The sequence below is a fragment of the Sinocyclocheilus rhinocerous genome, unplaced genomic scaffold, assembly GCF_001515625.1.
Source record: "Sinocyclocheilus rhinocerous isolate Xijiao unplaced genomic scaffold, SAMN03320098_v1.1 scaffold3081, whole genome shotgun sequence".
Classification (NCBI taxonomy): Eukaryota; Metazoa; Chordata; class Actinopteri; order Cypriniformes; family Cyprinidae; genus Sinocyclocheilus; species Sinocyclocheilus rhinocerous.
In genome coordinates, this window is record NW_015666530.1 from 523,757 (window position 1) to 532,414 (window position 8,658).

Genomic DNA, 8,658 nt, shown 5'->3' on the forward strand with positions numbered 1-8,658 from the left:
GTGTGTGTGAGAGAGAGAGAGAGAGAGAGAGCGATTGAAGAACATTTATCAATATAAAGACCAAATGGGAATGACAATCGGAGCAAGAGAGGGGTCTTGCTGATCTTATGATTGCTTATCCCTCCAAAAAGAAAAAGAAAAAAAAAGAACCAAAATAGTGTTACCTTGTAAAAGTGAGGATAGAGACCAAAATAAATGTTTGTCTCTACAAATATGATGCAATTATGTTCTAGCTGTGTCATGAATCACCCAAATAAAAATATGATTTTAGCAAACTTGATTGTTGGATCACAACATAGGCTGACAGAATTCATTCTCTCAAGGCATTTTTGGCATCTGGAGATTCATTTCTTAACGGTTCAGATAAGCAGACTGAAAAGGTAGCAAGTGTTTTCTTTTTTCTTTTACCCATCACTCATCTAAAATCTCTTTCTGCTTGTGTGAACATCTGTGTCATTTATGCCATTCTCTCCCTTGTGTTACCTTATGAATGTGGCTAATCAACCAAAGGTGTAAAAATCACAGCAATCTAAATGTCAATCATAACTGGACATTGTGTGCTGATCTTGAAAAATCCTTTAATACCTCATGTGAAACTGTTCGTTGTGATGTTGCACTGAATAAAGCAAAGTCATTTGTAAACATACTGAATAGAGTGAAAGCTATTTTCCTTTTAAAGCTTTATAAGAAAAAAAAACAATTTAAAATTGTATATTTATATTGTAAATACATTTGGATTTCTTTAAAAGACAATTGGAAATTAAAAAAAAAAAATACAGTATATAGAACACTAATTTACAGCTAAGAAATTAGATTATGAAAAAATACATTTCTTATTTCTTATCTATATTCATAGATTTCAACAGGGTTTCAGTTAGATAACTGGATAGCAGGCGTATGAGGCGATGCCACACATGTTGTTCTGGTTTCTGGCCATACGGATGTAGCCACCATCTCCAAATCCAGTGCCCCAACTGTTAAAGCATAAGAAAACAATTAGCATATGTATTTATTCATCTCAGTGTTTTGTTTGAAACAGATGTTCTTGCTGCAAGATTTTGCTGCAAGATGGATCATTGTAAACTCCTGTGGACAGATGTGAGATAGCATTATAATAGCTGTCAACGAAAAATGAAAATAATTTTCGATATTCAGTTTGCAACCTGAAAACTTGGTAATTGGTCTGACTGAAATGTGACAAGAAAGAAAAACTCACCACTGCGGTACAGGATAAACTGAGGGTGGGTGGCATCAATGGCCACTGAAATAGGTCCAATGTTGGCAACAGCCTGCTTCAGGGCCTCCTCATCTCCCTTATGGACAGAATAGTACTTGGTGCAGTTTGCTGCACGCTGGGATGGATTGTATCGGCACTGCCTTTGCTGTAGGACAGATTTATTTATTAAATTATATTCATAATGATAATGGATCGCAGCTTTTAAAAAATGTGCCAAGCACTGACAAATCCAGCTGTCTGCATACGTATTGCTAAAATTTAGTAGTAACAGTTCCTGACACTTCTAATATGGAATGTTTCTACCATGTTTCTGTAATTATCACTTGTTTCTTCTTCACTTAGACCCACACAACTTACCACTCCTTCATAAGGGTAAGATGACTCTGGGTCTATTCCACCATTGCCAATAACATACTGGAAGGCATTAGTCATCCAATCACCATTGCAGCCATGGGTGCCGTAACTGGAGGAACAGTCCACCAGATTCTGAGGACTGAGTTCGACCAGCTTTCCTGTGGTCTTCATCAGCTGACCTTCAAGAGCCCCAAAGGAGCTGAACGTCCAACATGAACCACATGCACCCTGACAGAAAATAGAGAAACAAGATAAAAACTACTGAAACAGGAAACACAAGAACTGTGGAATATTTGCACTTTTTTTGCCTGCAAGCTACAGTATATATAATAGAAATATAATGTGAACCTGAAATTCTTAAAATTGCTTTTGTCTCAGAAGAAAACAAAGAGCTATCCTGCGAAATAAAAAGCTATACAGACAAAAACCTAAATGAGAAAATGTTTTTGTTTTGTTTTGTTTTTAAGAATTCTCTCAAAACATATGGTATAATCATACCTGATTCTTCACACTGGAGACATATGCCTTCTCTCTCCAGTCCAGAGAGTCTGAGACAGCAGCTCCAGAAGAGTCCAGAAATTCTGGTGCTTGCCTCTTAAAGCCAGGAGGAACACGAGTTGTGGCTAATGTTTGCAGGAGCTGAACGTCCAACATGAACCACATGCACCCTGACAGAAAATAGAGAAACAAGATAAAAACTACTGAAACAGGAAACACAAGAACTGTGGAATATTTGCACTTTTTTTGCCTGCAAGCTACAGTATATATAATAGAAATATAATGTGAACCTGAAATTCTTAAAATTGCTTTTGTCTCAGAAGAAAAAAAAGAGCTATCCTGCGAAATAAAAAGCTATACAGACAAAAACCTAAATGAGAAAATATGTTTTTGTTTTGTTTTGTTTTTAAGAATTCTCTCAAAACATATGGTATAATCATACCTGATTCTTCACACTGGAGACATATGCCTTCTCTCTCCAGTCCAGAGAGTCTGAGACAGCAGCTCCAGAAGAGTCCAGAAATTCTGGTGCTTGCCTCTTAAAGCCAGGAGGAACACGAGTTGTGGCTAATGTTTGCAGGATCTCCTCTGTTGTCTGTGAATCAACATGACAAAGAGGAAAATTTGAGTTTCAGGTGATGAAATTGTCACTTGCTTTGCCAGGCATCTGATATAGCCTGTGTCTGGCAAAATGTATAACTTTATAGCTGTATCATTTCTAGATACTGTTTTAACTTAAACATGTCACAGAGAATAGCTTCATGCTAAAAATAGAAATAGAAGGAAATAAAGCAGTATTACGTGCCAGGAGGTTTTTTTTCTTTTTCTTTTTTTCTTTTTCTGTGCATGCAAACAAAAATCACAGACAAAGAAATGCAGTCGAAAAGAGACACTGGACTGGATGTTTTCACCATGTCACCCATGTGGTTCATGCCCAGGTCATATGAATGCAGGCCCATGGAGGCCTCCAGGTTGTGAATGGTGATAAGTTCAAGGTTTCTCTCCCACAACTCCCTCCTTCCAGCTCTTCATCCTGCCAATATGAACAACAGACAATTCCACAGTTTAATACAGCAATATATAAAACTATTGACATCACTGTTCATTTTATTTAAGTCTCAAATGAATACATTATTATTTCTTTAACAAATAAGCCCATGAATCAAGCTTTACCGGTTTGATAAGAAACAAGGAAGAAATGGACTTTGTATTCCTCATAGAACATGTGATAAACAAAAACAAAATATTCTAGATGTAGGTAAAAGATCAGCTTTTGGATCACCTGACAGATGATTGTGAAATTCATATTCTCACCTTACTGGAGTAAAACTTGTTATGCGTCTTCTTCCACAACTCCCAGTGCTGGTCTAGATTTGTGTTGAAATGGGCCAGTGCTGCGCTACAACACACGGCAAACAGCAAGCTCCCGAGCATCATGGCCTGACAAGAGCAAAACAGCCCGTCATAGTTACTTACACGCATTCAAACATCAATATTTTATCTGTTAATATATATATATATATTCTCATTGCATTATGTTGACAGCTGGCCGAAATGTCACATCATATATGTGTGTGTGTGTTCATATACATGTTCATATATATATAAGGTAAGATGATATGAAGTTTCAAAAAAACTTCCTTTTTGTTGGTTGAAGTGGGTGAATCTAAATATGTGTAAATGTCTTTGTGTGTATGTGAATGTATTTATGTGTACTTGCTGGTTGTTTAGACAAATATATGATTGTGTGTACATTATAGCATCAAGGCATCAGTGTGTGTTGAGGGGGTGTGAGTGTGTGTGTTGCTGTGTATTCATTGATCTCACATCCACTATGGCCAGTGCTTGAAGTGGGGGAAAAAAGTGCCGGTACACCACCACCCCCACCCCCCAAAAAATACATAAATAAATATATAAATTTTCATTATTTCAAATGTATATATATTTAATGTGTATATATAATATAAATAAGCACAAGTTAAGCTGCGATACCAAACAGGACCACAGAGAGCTGCCAAAAGACCACTAAACCTGCTGCCTTAACCTGACTGTACATGCTACTATACGGATCCATTCAGAATAACTAAACCATTAACCACCCTATAATCTAAAACACCTGCAGCCAACATTCATAATAAAACACTCCTGCTTTTAAGCCAAATACACACTGAAAAGAATAATTTACTGCCATCTGGACGCGAGTCACTATTCTCTTCGCCATGTCTGATGAAATCGTCCGTGTTTTCTCTGCATTAGCGCCGTTTTGAACTTATTACTAATGCATTCCTTTACTGGATCCTTGAACTTCCCAGGAGTTTTAGGCACCAAACCCCCAACTGCTCCCCGGGCGCAGCAGCACATGGCTGCCCACTGCTCCAGGTGTGTGTTCAAGGTGTGTGTGTGTTCACTACTGTGTGTGCACTTGGATGGGTTAAATGCAGAGCACAAATTCTGAGTACACTTGGCCACACGTCACTCACTTCACTTTTTTTAACTTTTTCATATGGCCCACGCTTCCACAACTCTTACCCTGTGCATGCAAATCTTTATGGCCATATTTTACCTTCAAAACCCTGTCCTTTCCATTAATTTAGCCATTCTGCCTGGTTATATATATATATATATATATATATATATATATATCTGTGCGTTTCTTGCAAGAACACCACACTAGCCTTTTTAAAAGCTAAAAATTTGATGAGAGCACTTCTCTTTTCTTTACGACATCCATTTATATTTAATGATCTGTCATATCTTACTATAATGCAGCAATCAAAACAAAAACTGTCCTTCTACCAAATCTGTAATAATTACTTTTTTTCATGTCTTGATGAATCATATTCTACTTTGGTGATTATTATTTTGAGACAATAATTTTTTTGTCTACTAAACTCCCCAACTCTTCAACTGTTGTATTTATCATTACATCTCTACAGGAAGCAAAAAAAATCCTAGAATCTGGAAAAACCGGATCCGCACACCTTTCGTTTCATCAAGAAAAGTAATAATCTGTCTTACAGAGTAGAATTTCGCTTCACATCTGCTCAATTCTGATGTCCCTATTTGAGAATCATTGTCTCCTATTTCAAAGAAACACCTCTGGTTACTGAACATAATCTCGGTTCCCTGGGGCGTTGCATACAGCTATGTTGACGCATAGGGGAAACACCGTACTCCTTCTTTTGAATACTGAAGCCTGATTCACTTGGCGCCATTACTTTGCAATAGCCAATGGTGCTCAAGCGCGTGAAAATAAGAGGCCGTGGCGCCTCTCATAACGCAGCGCCATTTTCCTTATAATCTTTCTACTAAATAAGACCTGAGCAAAAGTAACATGGCACGAACGCAAAGCCTCATTCCCCTCAAAGGGAACGGAAGTTATGTTCACTAACCGGAGGAGTTCCCTTTCGAGATGGTCTCTCGGCGTTGCGTACAGCTACTATCGTTGAGATGGTATTTAAGTAGAACATTCAGTTGCGAGTCCTATGGGGAAGCAAACATATAAAAACAGCACATTCTGTTAGTATGTCCTGGTAACGAAGCAAACATGAGTCCAGGGGCTATAGAGCAGTTGAGGCCATAGTGCAGCGAGCGACTGACTCAGTGCTTCAGAGAATAAACTGTTAGAACTGTAGAGCTGAATCCGCAAGCGCTGCCAGTATGGTCATACTCTTACATAAGAGTCTATCGGATCTAGTGGAAACCCGCACCATGAGCAAGGTTGTCCTGTTCCTGCAGTAGATTGCCAAGCACAATGGCAGAAGAGCAGTCTTAACAATAGAAGATCTTACCTCACCTAGCTTTCCTCAACTGACAAGACCCGAGAAGCTAGCAAAGAAATGTCCAAATTATAAAATTTGCCAAAAGTGTTCTGAGAGGCCCATCCTGCCGCCGAACATATTTCCTCAATAGATATACCTCTTGCCCAAGCCCAGGATGAGGCTACGCTTCTCATGCAGTGGGCATATATCCCTATGGGGCAAATTGTATTTCTGTGTGTCATAAGCCAAGGCTATCACATCCACGACCCAATGGGATAGCCTCTGCTTCGATACCGGTAGACCTTTAGTGCGGCCGCCGTAACATACAAAAAAGCTATTCTGAGAGTCTGAATTCCTTGGTTGCAGGCTGCAGAGGAGGGTTTTCCCCGACCACAGGCTCGCTCTGGGTGAAGATTAAAAGGGTTATCACTTGATTTATGAACGGTGTTTAGGCACGAAAGCACTTTAGGCACGAAACCCTTCCTTGGCTTAAGAATGACTTTACAGTCATTAACACCAAAGCTCAAGCAGGATTCGTTGACTTAGAGAGCATGTATATCCCCGATTCACTTAACATAAGTGAGTGCAAGCAAAAACACTGTCTTGAGAGAGAGCAGGTGCCTGGTGGACTGGGCTCTCGCCTCAGAAATGGTTCTCATCACTTGCTGAGGTAATGATACTGAAGAGGGTGGGCTCTGTTGAGCAGACAGACATGCAAGTCCCACAGCGCCAGATTGGGGTGCCAGATTGAGCCATTTGCCTGGGAGAGGAGGTCCTTCCTCAGGAGAATGGGCCAGGGAGGGCTCGATAGCATTTCAAGAAGGTCCAGGAACTAGGGCTGAGTGGGCCATTTCGGCGCGACTAGCAGAACTGGTTCCTTCTCCTATCTGATTCTGCACAACATCTGATGCAGGATGTTCACTGGAGGAAAAGCGTACCCAGGTAGCCAAAATGGTTTGGCCCGATAATGGCCCAGATCCGGCAGACCGGAAGAAATAACTCGGCCCGGTTGCGGTTGCCAGACTCGGCATGGACATGGGATGAATGACGCCCCAGAATCGGCCCAAATACACTGGCCCGAGTCCGGCTGCCAAAACTGCCGGCATTGGGCCACAATCACGCCGACAAGAATTGAAACACTTAGCCGGTACTGGCCCGAGTCTGAGGCCCGATTCTTGGTACTGAAACTGAGCCAGCATCACCGGCATTGGGCCACAATCACACCGACACCTAGCCAGTACTAGTCTTGTTCACTAAATTAAAAAAATATATACTTACACTTACTTATACAGAATTAAACTTCTAAAATATGTGTATTAAAGACTCCTTACAGTTTTTATATGAAAACCAGAGCTTTGAATAATTTGTTTTTCCACAAAATGACATTGTTACCTTAAAATCCTTAAGATGGCATCTTTCAACTAAAATGAAATATATATTTTACAGTGTCCTAGTTAAGCCTTCATGTACTTACGCATGTCAACTAAATATGTCCCCTTTACAAAGATTAAGGGTTTGGCCCTTACACCATTTCTTTTCATGGCATCCCCACCTAATACCCCATAAATTACCCCATAACATCCATATGTGTTCCTTCCCCCACCCCCCAAGTATAAAAATGACACAATGAAAATATGAGTTATTTTAGAATTTATTTGGGGAAAAAAAATTTTTTTTTTAATCCAGGAGCTTCCTCAAGTAAGCATACCCTAAAAGAGGGACAGATTGACAGAAAGAGAGACAAAAAGGGGAAGAGACAATGACATGTATGGTTATTCAGACAATCTCAGACTGATAACATGAACGGTAACTCGGGTAAATGATAACATTTGGAACATACCTTTGGAAGAATTTGTTTGCATTCGGGCCCGCTCTTTTCTTCCCCCATCTCTGTCCAAAGTGAGCAGCAGCCATCTTTTGATGAACTTTTCAATCTCTCCATCTGATGCACTGCCAGTACTTGCATTTCTTTGCACTAATTCAGGGGTGGCGAACTCCGGTCCTGGAGTCCTGCAGAGCTCAGCTCCAACCTGCCTGTTAAAACTCACCTGCCTGTAGCTTCCTAGTAACCCTTCACAGGCCTTGATTAGCTTGTTCAGGTGTGTTTGATTAGGGTTGAAGCAAAACTCTGCAGGGCTGCGGCTCTCCAGGACCGACGTTCGCCACCCCTGCACTAATTGAAAAAAAAGAGAGATCAGTCGCAATACTATAGACCAGTGATGTCAAACTCAATTCCTGGAGGGCCGCAGCTCTGCACAGTTTAGCTCCAATGGAAGTTTCAATCCTGAAGACCTTGATTAGCTGCAGAGTTGCCAGGTTTTCATAAGAAAACCCGCCCAATCGCTACTCAAAACTAGCCCAATCGCGTTTCGAGGGGGTCCCCAGTTAAAAATCGCATTCCAGGTGATACATATCATGTTATTGGAGTCGCTTCAACCCGCGGACATGAAAAACAAGCCGTGGCAACAGTGTTAAAGTAGCCCAATTCCGTAGGAAAACCGTGGACTTTGCAACACTGACTAGCTGGATCAGGTGTGCTTGATTATGGTTGGAGCTAAACTCTAGCACTATGTAAGCAAACTCACAATTATAGCTTCATTATAAATAAACATTAATTTGATATTATATGTGTAGAACAGTTTATTAAAATGATATATATGTTAGATTATCAAATGTTTACTCACCAGGGTAGCAAGTTCTTCTGGTCTTCTGGCAATTAGCAGCACAAAAAGCCCGTCAGGTTTTGTCATTATATAGATAGATAGTCAAAGCTAGTGCGCATGTCTTGAAACTCATATAGCAAAAATA

At 40.1% G+C, this 8,658-nt stretch overlaps 1 long non-coding RNA gene and 1 pseudogene across 1 annotated transcript; both read right to left on the bottom strand.

Moving 5' to 3' along the window:
* Window positions 1–779: 779 nt before the first annotated feature.
* Window positions 780–3,539, bottom strand: LOC107732478 (cathepsin S-like; annotated as a pseudogene).
* Window positions 3,540–7,675: 4,136 nt separating this feature from the next.
* On the bottom strand, window positions 7,676–8,598 carry LOC107732468 (uncharacterized). Its single transcript, XR_001638879.1, has 2 exons — window positions 8,535–8,598; window positions 7,676–7,825 (listed from the first exon to the last, which is right to left on the bottom strand). It is a non-coding gene; the product is annotated as an uncharacterized LOC107732468 (long non-coding RNA).
* Window positions 8,599–8,658: the final 60 nt, after the last annotated feature.